The sequence below is a fragment of the Pelodiscus sinensis genome, chromosome 31 (assembly GCF_049634645.1).
Source record: "Pelodiscus sinensis isolate JC-2024 chromosome 31, ASM4963464v1, whole genome shotgun sequence".
NCBI classification, from domain to species: domain Eukaryota; kingdom Metazoa; phylum Chordata; order Testudines; family Trionychidae; genus Pelodiscus; species Pelodiscus sinensis.
Genome location: NC_134741.1, coordinates 8,382,487 through 8,400,174, shown reverse-complemented (window position 1 = coordinate 8,400,174; position 17,688 = coordinate 8,382,487). Strand labels below are relative to the sequence as shown.

At 51.3% G+C, this 17,688-nt stretch overlaps 5 non-coding genes across 5 annotated transcripts; 3 read left to right on the top strand and 2 right to left on the bottom strand.

The window, feature by feature from the left end:
• Positions 1–2,405: 2,405 nt before the first annotated feature.
• On the top strand, positions 2,406–2,479 carry TRNAT-CGU (transfer RNA threonine (anticodon CGU)). Its single transcript has one exon. It is a non-coding gene; the product is annotated as a tRNA-Thr (tRNA).
• A 6,113-nt stretch (positions 2,480–8,592) lies between these two features.
• Positions 8,593–8,665, top strand: TRNAK-CUU (transfer RNA lysine (anticodon CUU)). Its single transcript has one exon. It is a non-coding gene; the product is annotated as a tRNA-Lys (tRNA).
• Positions 8,666–13,873: 5,208 nt separating this feature from the next.
• Positions 13,874–13,947, top strand: TRNAT-UGU (transfer RNA threonine (anticodon UGU)). The gene has a single exon. It is a non-coding gene; the product is annotated as a tRNA-Thr (tRNA).
• A 2,004-nt stretch (positions 13,948–15,951) lies between these two features.
• TRNAE-UUC (transfer RNA glutamic acid (anticodon UUC)) lies at positions 15,952–16,023 on the bottom strand. The gene has a single exon. It is a non-coding gene; the product is annotated as a tRNA-Glu (tRNA).
• A 1,047-nt stretch (positions 16,024–17,070) lies between these two features.
• TRNAT-AGU (transfer RNA threonine (anticodon AGU)) lies at positions 17,071–17,144 on the bottom strand. The gene has a single exon. It is a non-coding gene; the product is annotated as a tRNA-Thr (tRNA).
• Between the last annotated feature and the right edge of the window lie 544 nt (positions 17,145–17,688).

The window sequence follows — 17,688 nt, the reverse complement described above, 5'->3', positions numbered from 1 at the left end:
CCTCCCAGTACCACAGAAAACCCCTTGGCATGAGCCTGGGAAAGCTAGAGAACCCAGGCCTGTTGCCCCCGAGAGGCTTGTGCCTTGGCCTCCTCTGCCCATGGCAGCCGGCTATCCCGGCTGCCCTCTGTGCGCTGCTGGCCAAAGGAGGCAGCAAGGCAGGAGTGGGGAGAAGCAGCAAGGCCCACTGAGGCCGACAGCTCGGGCTTAAGCCTCCAGCCCCAGCACAAAACATTCAGTCCAGCCTCTGTTGCTCACTCCTCAGAGGGGAGGAAGAAGCCATTTTGCCTCAGGCTGGGGGAGGCGACAGGAGGCCTCCTCTCACAGCCTTATGCTTTGCTTCCATGCCAGCTAGAGTTCCCAGGGGTCCAGTTCTGAACCGGAATGTCCAGTATTTGAGCTTTCTGTTTGGAAAACAAGCTGAGAAAGTGTAAATGAGGAAATAGAAATGTCGGGTATTTTCTAAATAAGCTGGAATGTAGATTGTGAGGTAGTATCAAGTGAGTCCAGTATTTCTGTGGAACCATCTGGCAACTCTAATGCCGGCAATGGCAGAGGCCAGGGAGCTCCTTGGCTGGCCGCAACCTCAGCCACTTCCTGCTTCATGGCCCAGGCCCAGGCAGTCCAGGTGATAGGGCGACGATAAGGTGGGTGCATAATTGGCTGGATAACCGTAGTCAGAGAGTTGTTGTTAACGGTTCTAAATCCTGCTGGAAAGGGATAACAAGTGGAGTTCCTCAAGGGTCTGTTTTGGGACCCGTACTGTTCAATATCTTCATCAATGATGTAGATATTGGGATAGAGAGTACGCTTATTAAGTTTGCAGATGAAACCAAACTGGGTGGGGTTGCAACTTCTTTGGAGGATAGGGACATCATTCAAAATGACCTTAGCAAGTTAGAGAAATAGTCAGAGGTAAACAGGATGAGGTTTAATAAAGAGAAATGCAAAGTGCTCCACTTAGGAAGGAACAATCAGTTCCATACATACAAGATGGGAAGCGACTGTCTAGGAAGGAGCATGGCGGAAAGGGATCTAGGGGTCATAGTGGACCACAAGTTGAATATGAGTCAACAGTGTGATGCTGTTGCAAAAAAAGCAAATATGATGCTAGGTTGTATCAACAGGTGTGTTGTAAGCAAAACTCGTGAAGTCATTCTGCCGCTCTACTCTGCACTAGTTAGGCCTCAGCTGGAGTACTGTGTCCAGTTCTGGGCGCCACATTTCAAGAAAGATGTGGAGAAATTGGAAAGGGTACAGAGAAGAGCGACAAGAATGATTAAAGGTTTAGAGAACATGACCTATGAAGCCAGGCTTCATGAACTGGGCTTGTTTAGTTTGGAAAAAAGAAGATTAAGGGGGGACATGATAGCGGTTTTCAAATATCTAAAAGGGTGTCACAAGGAGGAAGGAGAAAATTTGTTCCTCTTGGTTTCTGAGGACAGGACAAGGAGTAATGGGCTTAAAGTGCAGCAGGGGAGGTTTAGATTGGACATTAGGAAAAAATTCCTAACTGTCAGGGTGGTCAAATATTGGAATAAATTGCCAAGGGAGGTGGTGGAATCTCCCTCTCTGGAGATATTTAAGAACAGGTTAGATAGACATCTGTCAGGGATGGTGTAGATGGAGCTTTGTCCTGCCTTGAGGGCGGGGGGCTGGACTCGATGACCTCTCGAGGTCCCTTCCAGTCCTATTATTCTAAGATTCTATAGGTGGGTCTCTGTGGGGCCCCAAGACATTTTGTTTGCTGTTGTCCAGCTGCAGGGGGCCCAGATTCTGCAACACTCACATGCCCCACGGGGGGGGGGGGGGGCTGGTTTGATGCTTCAGCCCACAGCCTGACAACAAGCCCCCAAACTTCCCCTGTGTTCTGAGAGCCCCGTTCGCTGTGTGAATTCTGTGGGGCAGGTTATGTCAGGCCTGGGCACAAGCAGGGTTCAGAACCAACCCACAAGTAAGTCCCCGCTGAAAAGGATCAAGCAGTGTCCTTTGCCAGCAATGTAAGTCCAGCCATATAAGTGTCCCACTCACGTGCCCAAACTTTCTCCATACCCCACTCACAGTTGCTGCCCTTGCTCAGAGGAGATAAGATCTCAGGGGTGGTTTTCAGTCCCGGAGACTTCAACCCAAAGCCTGAGACCCAGGGGTTTCTAATCCAGATGATCAGTGTTTGCTTCACTTTTCCCTCCCTCCAGCAACACTAAATCTCAAGGTAAACTCTACAGTCCCAGTGGCTGGGGGAGATGTGCATGTTAGAGCCTCTGCCCACTGAGCTGTAGCCTTCTGTGCCCAGGGAGCCAGATACCACCAGGGCTGGAGGGAAATTGGGAATGTCTGCACTTTGGGGGTCAAAGGTGTTTTCTGGGACCATAGAGTAGAAGAGTTTCACCAAACTTCCTCATGAGGGCACCATGGCTTAGCTGGCTAAAGCACTTGTCTCGTAAACAGGAGATCCTGGGTTCAACTCCCAGTGGTGCCTTCCTGTGGCCTTTGTTCACATTTTCTTATGTCTTCCTGGGACACAGAAGAGGCCTCCCCTGGCCACCCAGGGAACTGCCAGTTCAGGAAAAGGCTGATTGGGGAGGAGCATTGGGAAGAAGAAAACCACAAGCCTGGAGCGGGTACAGAGGCTGCTGTGACTGGCAAGGCAGGGCTCTTGCTGCAATTGCTGGGACAGAAAAGCCAGGAACACATGCCTTTGTGATTCCCTGGGGTGGGTGGGGGTCAGCACCCAGAGATCCTGCAAGTGCAAAGCTGCTACAGCCATGGAGGGTGACTCTTCTTCCCTCCCATGGGATGGGCAATGGCTGGGAGAAAAGATCCATGACTAAGCTGGTCAAGGCACCTTCCAAGTATGGGGGAGGTAGCCCCCAGTGGTGTCTGGCCAATGTGTCTGCTTTTCCTACCATCCCTCAATATGTAACTGGAGTCGGCTTCCTTCAGTTGAGCTTGGCCATGTCCCCACAGCGGGAAGCCAAAGGGAGCAAAGAGCAGAAGTACTGGAAGTGCCCTTTTGGTTTGATTTAGTGAGTCCTAGTTTGACTGGCTGAATCAAGTTCCAGAAGATTGATCAAAGCAATTCCTCTCCAGCTGGACGTGGTTCTTGTTCTTCTGTACAGAATAGGCAATGGGCGTTCAGATCTCCCCCTTTCCCGACTGACAGGAATAGAAACCAGACACCCAGCAGGTTTGAACTGGTTTCAGTTGAGGGACCCGTCTGCCTGGTTTATGTGCATTGGCACAAGAGCACACGAGGGGTTTGCTGACATTTTAAGAATCCCTGTTCAATCGAAAGCCAAGACGTGATACACCTGGAGGTGCAAATGTGTCACTTAGGATAATCAACTTTTTACGGAGGCACATGACATTGAACCAAGTACTGGCCACCCAGCATTCACTGTGATGAGGCCATAATATGTGAAGTGTAAATTTTCACTGATCCCATCCTCTGGGGTGGAATTCCACCTCTCCCAGAGTTCACTGCAAGGCATGGGGTCCCAAACTGGGGGTCGTGAAGAAATTCCAGGGGGGGCATGAGGTGGCCCAGCCCTCCCCACATCAAGTTGGTGGGTTTTTTTGGGTTTTTTTGCTCAACAAGTTTGCTGCTATTTTGGAGGGGGACATGAGGGTTTTTCAAAAATCAAAAAGGGGGGGGGGCGTGATGCCAAAAAGTTTGGGAACCTCTGCAAGGGGACAACCCAGGACGGGCTAAAAACCATTGCTCTAGATGAGGTTTGAACTCACAACCTCTACATATCTCCTAGGAATACTGTCATCTAGGTACTGTGAGCAAACCCATTGTGCCACTGGAACAGATATTTGCAACATTTCTTCAAAGTCCTTAGATTGAAAAAGTCAAGAAGCACAAAGTGGAATTGAAGTTTCTGCCTGTGCCTTTGTTCTTTCTTTTCACAGGTAGAGCCAGGGGCTTCATGCATCCAGAGACCCCTCCCTCTTCCTCCCTGGTCTCTGACAAACCCCACCCTAGTGGGGCACAAATCTGCTGGGGCTGGTGGAGGCCAGAGCACGAGAGATGAGTTGCACGTGGGTTAGTGCTCCCTTTCCACCTGAGAGGTAGCAGGATTCACTCCCATCTTCTCCCACCTGCTTGCTGGTGCTGAGGGGCCCGCCCCTTTCCTGCTGCCCCAACTCTTATTCCCACAATGCACTTTGTGCAGGGGCTGTTGGTCTTTGTCCCAAGGCATGTGGCTGGGAGCCAGGACCCTTCCCGAAATATACAAATCCTCCCTCCCTCCCTCCTCTGTTCTGCTCACACTCTGGCTGCCTCCAGCATGGGCTGAGCTCAGGGGTCAGATGGGCGACCTGCCCTGCAGCTGTGATGGCATCAGGCACCTGAGCACAAGGCTCCATTGGGCCTGAGATGAAGAAAACTGCCCTTGGTGAACCTCAGGACAAGGAAGCAGAAAAGCCTGGGGACCTCCTAGCAACCACCCCAGCCCCTGCAGGTCCCACTGAGATTTGAACTCAGCTTGCAGGATTCAGAGTCCTGAGTGCTGCCCCTTACACCACAGCACCTAGATGTTGAAGGGGGAGGGGGGTGCTGTGGACATCTGGCACACTCAGGTCTCAGCCTGGCCTCTGCACTCCTGTATTTCCTCCGGCTGCTTCATTTCTCAGGACTCTTTGGCTACGTCTACACGGCACATTTATTTTGGAATAAGCTCCTCCGGAATAGTTAGTCCAAAATAGCACATCTACACTGCCGGGAAACCTCAAAATGAGTCCGAGGAGGCTTCCCTAATGAAGACAAGTTTTCTCCATTATAGAGCCCCAAGAAGAATAACTAGAATGGCCCTGGGAAGGGGCTATTTTGAAATAGCAGAAGTGAAGCATCTACACAGGCCTCATTTTGAAATAGCTATTTCAGAATAGGCATTTTTCTTCATACAATGAGGTTGACAGAAGTTGGAATTAGCCGTCTGTTATTTCAGAGTTATTTCAAAATAACGGAATTGCTGTGTAGACTCTTGCATTGTTATTTTGGAATAACGGCCATTGTTCCAAAAGAACTTTTCTGTGTGGACATAACCTCTGTCCTGCCCCAACTCTGCTGCTTTCAGGACAAACTCCTTGTTAGGACCAGTCACAACCTGGGGTCAGTGAGGGTCCCTCCCACCTGAGATGTGTTGTCTACAAAAGCCTCTTGTTCCCTGCCCAGTTCTCAATACCGGCTGCAGACATATGTTTCGCATGAGGGTGTAGCGCAGTGTTAGAGTGTTTGACTGTAGTTCAAGTAGTCCTTGATTTAAATCCAAGTGCCCCCTGTAAGAGTGTCTATTCAATGGAGACATTCACCTTTCCTGGACTTCCATTGTACGTGAACCCTTAAATGAATATAAACCCTTAAACTACATCTACACTGCAGGTTTCTTGAGAAAAACTGTTCTTGCACAAAAATGTGCACATCATCTACACTGCACGACTGTTCTTGCACAAGTAAATTTACAGTACAGCATTGGAAAACAGGGCTTCTTCCAGAAGAGTTATTCCTCTCCCCATGAGCAATAAGCTCTTCCACAAGAGGGCAGTGTAGATAGGCAACATGAATTTCTTGTGCAAGAAACCCATATGACTAAAATGTCCATCAGAGTTTTTTTGAGCAAGAGAGTCCAAACTGCCATGGAGGCTCTGTCACAAAAGCACATCTCTTGTGCAAAAGCACATGACAGTGTGAACGTGCTCTTGTGAAAGACTTTTGCACAAGCACTCTTGAACAAAACAGTTCTTCCACAAGAAGGCTGCAGTGTAGATGTAGCCATCGTGTTATGACGGTGTTTAGGTCAATAACTGGGGCCACTCAATGGAGCCTGTGACCTAGGGATCCGTGTTGGATCCCCTCAGGCACCAGCTGCTCAGAGACTGGTCAGAACTGGATTTTCCTGCCAAGTAGCATGAGGATTCCTGAAAATAAGTAGAGGAACGGCTCTGCACAAGAAGGTATTTTTGTGCAAGAAGGAGCAGTGTAGACAGCTCCTTCTTGCACAAAAGCCTGTGCTGCGAAAAGGAGGGCTCATTAGGTATGCAAATGAGGTGTGGCAATATTTATCCCCATGCCTCATTTGCATATCTTATTGCGCAACAATGTGCAGTGTAGATACAGCCAAGGAAGCCAAACACTGGCATTACCAAGGATTTGCAGCAAACCAACATTTCACCTGCAGGTCCCACTGAGGTCGTGGTGCAGGATTCAAACTCACTTGCCGAGGAAGGCGCTAGAATCTCCCTGCTTCACAGAAAATTTTTTAAGCTTAGACAGAAAGCAGAGGGGCCACGTTTACACTAGCGGGCTCTTCTGCAAGCAATATGCAAATGAGGCTAAACATGGACTATCACACTGCTCCTTCACGCACAAGAAATCCCCCGTGACAATAAGCAGCGTAACGGCTCTGCACACGAAGGCTCTGTCTACACTGGCGGCTTCTTGCGCAAGAACACGGCCACACTCACACAGGTGACTGGCAGCAGTGCTGTGGGCCCAGCCTCCTGGACATATTGGCTATGTTAAAAAACATTTTCGGAAAAGCGCGTCTAGATTGGCAGGATGCTTTTCTGCAAAAGCACTTTTTGCGGAAAAGTGTCCGTGGCCAATCTAGACGTGCTTTTCCGCAAAAAAGCCCTGATCGCCATTTTAGCGATCGGGGCTTTTTTGCGGAAAACAGTACTGGCCCTTTTGCACAAAAGTCTTTCGGAAAAAGACTTTTGCCCGAATGGGAGCAGCATAGTATTTCTGGAAAATCACTGACAATCTCACATGAGATCATCATTGCTTTTCTGGAAATTCAAGCGGTCAGTGTAGACAGTTGACAAGTTTTTCCAGAAAAGCAGCTGATTTTCTGGAAAAACTTGCCAGTCTAGACACAGCCATTGAATCTGTCTCTGTGGCTTGGGATGGAGGAACCTGCCCCCTGCAGGGAGCCTTGGGCCTGCCACTGCAGCAGCAGGAATTTGGGCATCAGGTCACCCCATTGGGGACAATGGAGGGAAGAGAAGAATTCTGCCATTAGGGAAAGCCAACCAAGACAAGGCCATTTTTGTTACTGGGGCTGTGAAAGTTGGAGCCTCTTTTTACCAGCTCTCTGGCCTGCTTCCTTCAAAGGTCTCAGCCTTTTGCCTATTTGTTCATAGCAGGCTGCTAAGGGGTGGGTAACATAGGGTTTGAACCCATGACCTTGGTGTTATTAGCACCACATTCTAACCAACTGAGCTAGCTGGTGCACAAAAAACTAGGTCACCTCCAGATCAGCTGCTAGAAGTGGGCCTCATCCTCCTTGATTGGATCACCTCATCATCTCCAGCCTGATCCTGGCCTGCATATTTATTCCTGCCTCTGGAAATTTCCACTACATGCATCTGACGAAGTGGGTCTTTGCCCACGAAAGCTTATGCTCCTACACTTCAGTTAGTCTATAAGGTGCCACAGGACTCCTCGTCCTTTTGCAGATTCAGACTAACACGGCTACCCCTCTGATATAGGTCACAAATGGCCCTTTCAGAAAGGCGCCTCCGGCAGCTGCTGGGATAACTGCAGCTGCCAATGGATCTTCTCACTCTGATGTGGGCTGGCTAGTCCAGCTGGTTTGAAGTTTGGTCAAGTTGGCTGGCAGTTGACATGGTGCACTGAGACCCAGGGCAAAGAGGCAGCCAGAATCTCTTGCTGTCAGCACCTTGCCTCCCAGCTTCTTCCATGATAGCAGCAGCCGCAGCTGCAGCCCCTTTCAACCACTGGGTAGGCTGCACTTTTCCACTTAAGCTAATTCTGCTCCACCTGCAACCTGTCTCCAGTCAGTGCTCCTGCCACGGCCTGGCCCAGGAGGGCTGGGACCCAACAGCTTTTCACCCTGACTTTGTAGGAGGCCACGTAGGAAGGGAAGGAAAGGCAGACCTCTCACTGGGGAACAGGGCACATGGAACCCACTTGTTCCTGCAGTAAATGAAACAGGCTGAGCATTTTGCAGAGAACAGGCCAGAATCCTGCTGGGAGAGGCTCCATCATGCACAGACTCTGTGCAAGGCCAGACTGCTGGGAGGAGGCTCTGGCCATGGACTTTCCTTTCCTCTCTGTTACCTCCTGCACCTGGGGCTGAAAGGGACGTGGGCTGCAGGCTGGTCCTGCCCAGCTGCCTTCCCCAATTGGAGGATAAAATGCTCATGGAAGGGCTCACAGGTTGTCCCCAGTGCACTGGCCTGAGGGCCTGAATTCTTGCTGCCACTGGGTGCACCCAAATGCCCCTTCAGGGAAGGGGGGGCATCCTCCCCAGCTCACATCCCTCCTGTCACACTTGGTGCCATGAGAACAAAGCCTGCAAAGAGGTTTGAATTCCCTCCATCTCCCCTTGCTGCTGCGCTAAAAGAAACCCTGAACCCGGCCCCTTCACCTGTCACTGGAGAGATGGAAATGAGGCCGTTCCTTGAGGGGAAAGAAGTGGGCATGCCAGGAGGGGGATTTGAGCTCAAACCTCCCCACACATAAGAACCCCCCATTAGGGGCAAGAAAGAGCCTTGAGTCAGGCAGTGGAGAACACTTGGCTCTTGTTATGCTGTGATGGGGTATGAGGAGGCCTGTTGTATGCAGCCTGGCTAGCTCAGTTGGTAGAGCATGAGACTCTTAACCTCAGGGTCATGGGTTCAAGCCCCGTGCTGGGCATTGCCCATTTTTAATTCACACTCTCCATCTAAAAGCAATTCACTCTCAGCTTTCACCAGGGTTTTAGAAAGAAAAGTCTAGTCCTGGGGCCCAGCTTTAGTAGAACCAGAGAGAAAACCAACTGCAATTTCCATCTTCTGAGGAGAAGGGAAGAGGATTTTCTTCTCCTCAGTTCTAGCCGCATCATACCAGGGGGGAGAAAAAATAACCCTCCGCCCGCTGATTGTCCCCTGTCAGCTTCTGTAGCTTCACCTCCTTCCACAGCAGCTCCAGCTTTGAGCTACAAATCACAAGGGGTTGGTGAGGAAATGAGGAGCTGGCAGCTCGGGTTAGTGGCTTCCTTGAGAAGAAGAGGTGGAGTGTTCACAAGGTGCATCCCCTCCCCTGCAGAGCAGGGTGTTAGAAAGAGCCAGGAACAGAACAGTCAGACAAGTTCTACCAGTGTTGAGTTATGTTTCTGTGGTGTAGAGATTATCATGTTTGTGTAACATGCAAAAGGTTCCTGGTTCAAAGACAGGATTTTCTCTTATTGCTGCTCTCCTGGGTGCCCAGGTATGTGCAGTTGCTGCTGACCAGCCTGTGCCTGGGATGAGCCCAACTCCGCACATGACACAGGGGGGTGACATCAGCTGATAATGCCCCTTGGTGCCAGCCTAGGGAAGGGAGATGAATCAGGCCAGGCAGCTGCTGGAGGCTTGTGCCTTGGCCTCCCCTGCCCTCGGAGGCTGGTGCATTGGGCCGGCTCTGCCTGCTGCCTCCCTTGTGTGACTTGCCCAGTGTAACAGGCCAAATGTCGGAAAAGCCGATTCCAAAAATAGCAGAAGAAAAAGCTACACAAATTGGGTTTTGAAAATCACGTAGAACAGTGCAGTGTAGACATAGCCTGAGTGTTGCTCAGCACTGGTAGGTCTAAGGGCACCTGCAGCCTTTCAGAACAACCCCCAGCCCCAACCCCAAGGACCAGCCCTTCCCTCCCCCCTTACTGAGGTCTGCTGGGAATTGCCTGGATGCCGGCCCACCCCAGTGTCAGCCTAAGGATTGACTGGTCTGCAAAAACTGCATCCTGGAAATGAGGAAGCAGGTAAAGTGACTCTGGTGGGACTTGAATCCACCAACTTTGAATGTCCAGCTGGGCTCACATTAACCAGTGCAGGTTAGAAGTCCAACAGGCTTTCCATTTCACCACAGAGCCTGATGGGTTGCTGAGTTTAAATATTAAATCAAAGGAGATTGCCTATCTCCTAGAACTGGAAGGGACCTTGAAAGGTCATCAAGTCCAGTCCCCTGCCTTCACAGCAGGACCAAGTACCATCCCTGACAAATTTTTGCCCCTAATCCTTAAATGGCCTCAGCAAGGATTGAACTCACAAACCTGGGTTTAGCAGGCCAATGTTCAAACCACTGAGCTATCCCTCCCCCCTCTACTCTCTGCTTTGCAGCATGGCAATTGCTGGGCATGTGTTTCTTTTGGGAGAGGAGGTAGGAAGAGGGAGGGGGGCCACTGAAATTAAAGGATAAGAACTGAGCTGTAGTTGGAGAATGTGGGCATCAATCCCACTGCCTCTCACATGCTAAGCGAGCACTCTACCACTTGAGCTAATTCCCCTGCCTACAAAAGGCCCTGCTGCCTCACCCACCTTGTTCCAGAGCCCACAACGTCCCTGCGGCTCCCCAAGGCTCCGTTCTGAAAGGGCCACTTGTGAGACTGACACCCGTGGGCCGGCTAGCTCGGAGGTTTAGGGGACATGGTGCTCATATCACACTGTCGCGTCTTAAGAGCAAGCCCCTTATTTCAAGCTATAACGGGCTCACTATTCTGAAGTCCCTGCATGGCAGGAGGAGGGAGGGATGTTTTGGAATAGTGATTTATTTGTATAGCCAGCGTCAAATTACAAAATAAGCTATTTCAAAATAGGCGCATTGATTATTTTGAACTATGGGACGCACCCCTAGTGAGTTAGAGCTGAACTCTGCCCCCAGCTCCCTGCTTCACCCACCCACCTACTGACTTCCTTGCTGCTGTGGGGCTGTTTGCATTGGCCTCTTCTCTCTGTAGCCAGGCTTCAGCCAGGACTGAGACTCAGGCAGGAGAATGTGACCCGGCTCCCTGCACCTGGGCCCTGCATTTCTCATCCCTTCAGAGACACTTGCTAGTGGAGGAATAAATCACAGTCACATGAGTGTAGATTATGAAACTTTGTAGTTGTTGTTGCCTTGGAAACTCCCCGCAAACCTTCCCCTGGGGGCTCTGAGCAGCACGCTCACATTGCACAGCTTACTTGGAGGTGAGGGTGCTGTGTAGACGTGCCCGTCCTGTTGAGAGCCAGCCTGCTGGGGGAAGGCTCTGGCCACTTCCTTTCCTCGTGTCTCTCAGGCTGTGTTTACACTGCAGAGCTACATCTACACTGCAGGCTTTTTGCACAAGAACAACTGCTCTTGTGTAAAAACTTGCAGAGCGTCTACACTGCAGGCACGTTCTTGCGCATGTAAATTTATAGTGCAGCATCAGACAACAGGGCTTCTTGCACAGAAGTTATTGCTCTCCCCACGAGGAATAAGCCCTCTTGTGCAAGAAGTCTTCCACAAGGAAGCAGTGTGGACGGGCAACAGGGGTTTCTTGCTCAAGAAAGCCGTATATCTAAAATGCCCGTCCGAGCTTTCCTGCGCAGGAGAGCGTCCACACTGCCACGGGCGCGCTTGCAGAAAAGCACTTCTCTTGTGCAAAAGCACATGGCAGTGTGAACACATTGTTGCGCAAGACCTTTTGCACAAGAACTCTTGCACAAAACAGTTCTTGCACAAGAAGTCTGCAGGGTAGATGTAGCCAGGGGGCTTTTGGGTTTGTTACCAGCACTGAGCTTTGTACAACAGCCCAGGGAACATTGTGAAAAGCCAAAACCTTCGTACCCTGGGTGTCCCTGGCCAGTCATCAAGTGGCACAAAGGTTCCCTGAAGTGCTGATTTCAGGTGACTTGAAACAAAGTACAATAGCTCAAATGAGGTGGCTGAGTGGTTAAGATGATAGACTGCTAATCCCTTGTGCTCTGCACCCATGGGTTCAAATCCCATTCTCATTGAGTGTTAGCAGCCTTCTCTCTTGCCTCTCCCAGAGGTTCCATGCCAGCCCCTCCTGTAACCCTGCCTGCCCCAGCCCCTCCCACTGCAGCCTGGGGAAAGGGGAAATCTCCACAGAGACACTCCCAGCTGGGACCCTCAATCCCTTCTGCCCTCAAGGGGAAACCTCACAAAGGAGATTCCAGGCAGCCAGGCCATGGGGGTCTCTGAGATGCCCCAGCCCTGCAGCCTGTCCCACCTGGCAGTTGTCATGGCCCCTCTGTGAGGTCACTGCCTCCCAGCCAATGAGCTGAGGTGCTGCAAAAGTTCCTTGTGATGTCACTGCTGCCTCCCAGGGCTCATGTCCTGCCCCTGGCCAGCCCCTTGGCATGTATGAACTGCTCCCCCTCTGCCCCCCTCACTCAGGGCTGGTTCTGGGGCTCACACAGGGAACATCAGAGGCTGCTCAGGGGCCACATTGCTAGGCCAGGGGCCCTCCTGTGGGGCTGTGAGTGTTGCTGTCCCTGCTGTACAGACACGGCCATAGAGTCTCAGGAGGCTGCAGTGGTGGGAGACACTTCCCTGGTTTTGGGAGGGAGTCGAGATGTCAAGACCCATGACTCAGAGCTGGCTACTGATACCCATGGAAAGCTGATTTTCAGAGGGGTGTGATCAGCCCTCCCTGTGTATCTGGCTTCTTCAAAGGGGCTTAATCAGGAGCTAAAAGTTGAAGAAGGAACATTTAGAAGGTGAATTTCTGTCTCCGGGAATGTCCCACCTAGGGTGACAGTTTCCTCGCACTGACAAAGAATTTACATTGCTCTGCTTTCTGAGACAGTTGGCAAAGATGCTCCACAGTGGCTGTGTGTCTCTCTCTCTCTCTATAGAAGCTGTTCAGACCCCTCCCTAGCAAATGCTGGTGTTAGGTGCAGATCTGGTTGCTAAAAGCCCATGTGTACAAAGTCAGAATGAAAGGATGCATTTTGCTCTAGAAGTGACAGGCAGAGGGAGGTGGCTGTAGCAGAGCAGGGTCTGTCTGGAGACAAAGCAGAGCCTGAGGATGAGAAGGCCCAGGAGAGGCAGAGACTCCAGAGCAGTGGGGGACTAGTTCTTTGGTCTGGCAAACTGACAGAAAATCCCCAGGCCCTGAGCATGGTGCAGGCAAAGCCCGTGGGGACTACCTAGTCCATCAGATTTTATTATTTTCCTTGTTTGGTGGTTTAGAAATCACGTCTGAGCTGGTGGATTATTCTTATTGTGTGTAACTAAGCATTGCAGCCCAGGGATTTTCCTTGCATAATTAATTGGGGTCCGTTTTTGCACAAGCGGCTTCTGCACAAAGAGGAGCTGTGTAGACTGGGGCTCTTCCTGCCTCCTGCTTCCCCTGGCTCCAGCCTGACCTTGGGCCTGTAGTGCGTCTTTGGCAAGTAATCCTTAGGTTGCTCTGCAATTGACAAAAAGTTTGTGGGTATGAGCTGTCAATCACACTTCTTGGCTACACAGGCCTTGAGACCCCTCCAAGGCTGGAGGGAAATGGGGAATGGTTGCAACTTGGAATTCAGAGGTGTTGTCCAGGACCATAAATTTGAACAGTTTTGGAGACACTTTTCTTTTTTCAGAAGAGGCTTTTCTGACATTTGGCCCATTTACACGGGCCCAAATGTGGGGAAAACCTTCTCTTTGGGAAGAGCCTTATTCCTAATACAATGAGGAATACAGGCCTTCTGAAAGAACACGGCCACTTTCTTGGAAACTGATCTAAGGGTACGTCTAGACTACTGTCGACAAAACTTCTGTCGACAAAGAGTGTCTACACTACATTGAGTTCTGTCGACAAAGCAAGCTGCTTTGTCGACATGGTAGTGTAGACGCAAAGGACAGTTTACATTCAATAACACCCTCTGTCGACAGAAGGTGTTATGCCTCGTAAAATGAGGTTTACCAGCGTCGACAAAACTGCTGAGTTCTGTCGACGTTATGTCAGAACTCAGCGGTAGTGTGGACGCAGGTATAGTTTTGTCCACTTTTGTCGACAAAACTCTGTAGTCTAGACACACCCTAAAAGAGTCAACCCATTCCATGAACCCAGCAGAGTTTTTCACAAATACAAAAGTTATCCTGGAAAAACTCTATCGCAGGGCTGTAGCCAAGTAGGGCACCATGGCTTAGTTGGCTAAAGCACCTGCCTTGTAAGCAGGAGATCCTGGGTTCAACTCCCAGTGGTGCCTTGTTGTAGCCTTTGCTCATCTTTTCCTGTGTGCTTCTGAGACACAGGAGAGGCCTCCCCTGGCCACCCATGGAACTGCTGGTACAGGAAAAGGCTGATTGGGGAGGAGCATTGGGAAGAAGGAAACCACAATCCTGAAGCAGGTGCGGAAGCTGCTGTGACTGGCACTGGCAAGGCAGGGCTCTGACTCCAATTGCTGGGACAGGAGAGCCAGCACCACATGCCCTTGTCATTCCCTTCGGGTGTCACTGCCCAGAGAACCTGCAAGGGTTGCAAATGTAGACACTCAACATTGGAAATGAAGCTGGGATTTAAATATCCTGCACTTCATTTGCATATTCACAGACTGGTGCTATTTTGAAATACTTTATTTTGAAATACAAAATTCTGTTGAGATACGCTTATTGCGGGAGAAAACCCTTCATCAGAACTAACCTTAAACCTCATTTCACAAGGAGTAAGGGGGATTTTGAAAGAAGGGTTTTCTTTCCAAAGGACTGTCTAGACAGCACCTGTTAGTTCAAAATAGCATCCAGACATGATTATGCAAATCTCTGCTTCATTTGCAATGTCACTCAGCTGAATTTGCATTTCTCTCTGGAAAAAGGAATGACGTGTAGACAAACCCTCACATAGGGGAGATGCAGAGATCAGAATTTCCCCGCCTCCCTCAGCTTGTCTGGCTCCTTTGCCCCATTTCCTGCCTCCCTGCCAGAATGGCTGAAAGGGACAGCAGCCGCTGATGGCTAAGGGGCAGGGGGAGAAGACCTGTAACAAGTCCCTGGAAACAAGAAGGACCTTCCCTGGCCACCCACCATTCAGTCTGACAAGTCTGAAGAGGAAATTTTAACTGACAGTCTCCTCTGAGCTAGAATTCCAGCTCCCACAGTGATCACTGGAAAGGGGCAGCCCAGTAGGGACTGAAAACCACTGCTCCAGGTGAGGTTTGAATTCACAACCTCAGCATGTCTCCTATACACACTACTTTATAAATACTGTGCACTGACCCATTGCACCACTGGAGCAGACATTTCAGAGTCCTTACATTGAGAAAGTGAAGAAGCACAAAGTAGAATTGAGCCAGAGGAGCAAGAAGATCAATTCTCAAGGATTTACACAAACCAACAATTCCCCAGCACATCCCCATCAGCCCACAGCCCTGTTCCATATCTTGGGCCAGCACTGGGTGGGCAGTAGTCAAAGAGGCTGCGAGTAACAGGAAGAAGTCGGGGGCGGGGCTCATGAGATGATCTTGATTTGTCAATACCAAGCTGTGACCAAAAACAGCAAGGCAAGGATTGAACACCAGGGAAGTTACTGCCACATGCCAGCACCTGCCAAAGCCTGGGATTGAACCAGAGACCTTCAGACTTTCAGTCTAATGTGCGCCCCACTGAGCTACTTTGGCTGTGGGACATGGATCGCTCTAGCCTGTAATTCTCTGTCTAGGATGTTTGGCAGCCGGGCTGTGCACAGTGGACGTCGTCATGCCCTGCCCAGGAAGGCCAGACTGGCCTTTCCACAGCGCCCCTCCCCCACAGCCAGAGCCAAGGTTCCCTCTAAGCCAGGCCTGGGCAATACAGGCCAGCGGGCTGGATCCAGCCCATGAAGCCACCCAACATGGCAGCAAGAAGCCTCAGGCAGATTCCCTGCTCGCCCTGCCCCCACGCACAGCTGAGAGAAGGGGCTGCTGGGCCCTTTGTGTCTCTCAGCTGCAGAGGAAAAGGCTTCATGCCTGGTCCCTGCTCCAGGCTTGTTTGTGGCCAATGGGAGCTGCCTGCTTGAAGCCCTGGCCAGTCCCCACAAGCTCTTATACACCCAGGCGTGTGACTTGTACCCCCTGCGCAGGGAAGTAGCTTCCTCAGAAATGTGCTTGGCTGCTGGGAGTGTCTCCCAGTCAGAGCCTGCCTCTGGCACCCCAGCCCCTCCCCTCAACCTGCTGGGCCTCCCTGTGATGGAAAAGGGCAGAGACTTGGCAGAGGTCATTAACACAGATAAGGTTGGCTTCCCTGACTGGGAATTGAACCCAGGCCAGAGCAGTGAAAGTGCTGAATCCTAGCCACTAGACCACCAGGGAGATGCCTCTGGGCCCCTCAAAGGGAGGTTCCTCTGTCTCCTCCCCTAGCTGGACCTTGGCGAGTCGAACGTCCCCCAAGTGTCCCCCAGAATAGTTGTGAGCACAAGGCGGAGACGATCCTGCCAGGGTGGGGGCCAGAGGCTGAGCAGCTCACAAGGGCCATTCAGCAGCAGCACACGGCTGCCATCCAGCAGCCCATCATGGGGCTTGTGCATCTCCCCCCTCCCACCGCCCTGCTGGGAACACAAACAGGACTTTTCCCTGTGGAAAGAACAAACTCTCTGGTTTCTCTGTGGGGAATGTAGAACTGGGGAGGGGCTGAGGGAAGAGCCTGGGAGGGGGGAGGAGGTGGGCGAAAAGGGGAGGAAGGGGGAGGGGGCTCGGGGATGGGGCTGGGACTGGCGCCTGCCTCGGATGATCCCACTGCCTCATGCGCAGGGACCTCGGCAGCCGTGGGGTGCGTCAGGGAGAGAAGCTGGAGGAGCAGGAGCAAGTTTGGGCTCAGGGGGCGGCTGCTGGGCCACTGAAGCAGGCGACTAGCAGTTGGCAGCAGCTCTCTGTGCCGGGCACGTGCTCCAGGCCTCCTGGAGATATTGAGCCTCCCTCTGTGGCTTGGGCTGGGGAGCCAGGCCCCTGCAGGCAGTCTGGGGGCAGCGGGAATTTGGGCATCAGGTCACCCCATTAGGGTGAACAAACATTTTGTTACTAACTCTTTGGCCAACTCAGCTTCCTGCGGGGGAAGGAATTCTCTCTTGTTAACTCTGTGCCCTCAGGAAGGGGCCAAACCAAATAGGGGCCGGGCTCCACCTGGGGACTCCAACCTCAGTCCTGAGACCAAGGGGTTTACAAGCCAAATAATCAAAGTTTGCTTCACTTCTCCTTCCCACAACCCTGCAGAACCTCAAAGGCCACAGACCCAGCGACTGGGGGAGCCATGCACACCTCTCCAATCAGCCTTTTCCTGAACCAGCAGCTCCATGGGTGGCCAGGGGAGGCCTCTTCTGTGTCCCAGAAGGACCTACGAAAATGTGAGCAAAGGCAGCAATAAGGCACCACTGGGAGTTGAACCCAGGATCTCCTGTTTACTAGACAGGTGCTTTAGCCAGCTAAGCCATGGTGCCCTCTGGATGCTGCTTGGTAAAACTGTTCTATTCTATGGTCCCAGACAACACCTTTGACTCCCAAAGTGCAGCCATTCCCCATTTCCCTCCCGCCCTGGCACTGTCTGGCACGCTGGGCACAGACAGCTACAGCTCAGCGGGCAGAGGCTCTAACGTGCACATCTCCCCCAGCTGCTGGGACTGTAGAGTTGGCCTTGAGGTTTGGCACAGTTGGGAGAGGGAGAAGTGCAGCAAACATTGATCATCTGGCTTGTAAACCCCTGTGTCTCAGGGTTTGGGTTGGAGTTGTGGAAACCATTTCATATTTAGCTAGAAGCCATCTTGTATAACAGAAACCATTTCAGCTTCTTGCTTCTGCACATAGACCAGAGTGAACTTTCTGTTACGCGGAGTGAGAGGCCTACAGGATGGGCTATTGGAATGTGTTAATTGAGCTGGTTGAGAGAGACGCTTCACTCCCTCGCACCTGCCCTCTATCTTGCTGAGAACGGTTTCACTTTTTTAAGTTTCATTGATGATTTCTGTAATTGGATGCCTTGACGTC